The following is a 1,904-nucleotide window of genomic DNA, read 5'->3' as shown; positions in this document are numbered from 1 at the left end:
GCCGCACCGCCCGCCGCGCATGCGCGGCCGCGCCGGTTCCGGCCCCGCCACCTGGCGGAGGCCGCGCGCGGAACTCCGGTTCCCCCGGCCCCACCTCCCCCCCGCGGTCATCTCTCGCGCCGCCGGGCCTTTTCTCCCCGTTTCTTCACCCAGCAGCGGGAGAAACGCGCCCCGCGGGGCCGAGGGAGCTCCCTGAGCTCCGCAGCGCTCCTCTGTGCGCGTTAAAAAAGTATAAATCAATTAAAAAACAAATTAAACCTCCCCCCCCCCCCCAAACCCCAGCATTTTTACACCTGTTTTGGTCCCGGCCGCTCTCCGGCAGCCAGGGTCGGTCCGGCACCGGCAGGGCCGGGGCAGCGCGGCTAACGAAGGGGGGCCAAAGTGTCTGTCGTTGGCCAAGCGGCTACCGGCGGCGGGGGGGGGGGGTGGTGCTCCGGGGGTGGGTGCATCCCGGGGGAAAACCGCGAGGAAAAGGGTCGTGGTAATTGAGACGGGGCCAGTCCCCCACCTTCTGCTTTCTCCAAGCCCGTGCTTTTCGGGGTCTGGCTAAAATTAGCAGAAAATAGGCGTATTGTCGGGTTTGCCGAGCCAAAGGGCCTCAAGCGCCGTGCCCTTCGCCTCCTCGCGCCGACACAGCCGAGATTTCGCTGTTCTCTTCATAAAACAACTTAACACCTGAAACGGAGACATCCCAGGCGAGGGACCGGGGTCCCCGCAGGATCCGGGCGAGTCGGCGCTGATCCGATGCTGTCAGCAGCTCATCAGCGCGGCCGTCAGAGACCGCGAGCGCCCGCAACCCACAGATGAGATGTGGCTCACGCGCTCGGGCAATTTGGCTCAGCCCGACCCGCCGGCGAGGCTGAGCTCCCCCGGGGCCTGGCGAGCAAAATACCCTTCTGCATCCTCAGAAACGCGTCGCTTACAATTGCCGATGCGTGTTTCTCACCGGCTGGGTACCGAAGCCGCTTCAGCGGCGATGCTGGCGGTGGCGTTCCCGACGGAGCAGGAGGAAGGGGGTAAAAGGGTCAGGTGATGCCACCGCCATTCCCCCGTTTACCAATTTCCAAGCCCAAATGCCCTTTCCCGGCTCGGTGGGCATCTCCTGCACGTGGATTTTCCCAAGGCAGCCCCAGAGCATCCCTTGCCTTTTGTCTGGGAAGAGGTCTGGGAATTTCAACGGGGCCCTTTCCAGGATTGTCTCGGTTCCCATGCTCTCACAGCTGCTCCAGCTCAGAAATTTGGGAGGCAAGAGGGAGGAGGAGGAGGAGTTAGCCGGGTTGATAAAGTAAAACTGAGCAAGCCAGCGACATTATCTGGTTTCCCTGATATGCAACGGAAAAACAAGACACCCAGTAAAGTTTAAATGCAACAAAAGAAATTCTGCCCATTTCAGGAGCCTGTGAGGCTATCAGTAGTGAGAAATAAGGAGGTGATACTGGTCACTGTAATTTTTGCTATGGGATGCTCACGTGCTGCTGCGGGCATGCTGCTTCGCCCGAGCTGTTCTCAGCCCCGGCTTCGTCACCACCTCCATTCTCTGCCTCCTGCTTGGCATCCATAAAGGACTAGTCCTGCCTAGGAATATCCCGCTGTTGCGGGGACCCGGGGGAAACCTGAGCAGGGAGATGATCTCGTCAGGGGATAAGATTTCCAATGTGCTTGTATCAAGGTTGGCCAACTGCAAGACGCAGATATGGTTGTGCCTGGGCTGGAGCATCCCTGACAGACACTGCAGCACCTGCCTGCCAAGACGGGGGAGAGAAATCGGAGCGCCTGCTCACTAACCACCCACTTCGCTCTAAGCCGGCTCCCTTGGTTAGGAAGAGTAACAAACCCCCCTTCTGTGAAGCACCCTTTGCTTTTAACAAGTGAGATGGAAGGTATGTGGGAAAGGCAGAGGGAAG

The sequence above is a fragment of the Accipiter gentilis genome, chromosome 5, assembly GCF_929443795.1.
Source record: "Accipiter gentilis chromosome 5, bAccGen1.1, whole genome shotgun sequence".
NCBI lineage: Eukaryota > Metazoa > Chordata > Aves > Accipitriformes > Accipitridae > Astur > Astur gentilis.
The sequence above is the reverse complement of the archived record's forward strand: the minus strand, read 5'-3'. Positions refer to the sequence as shown.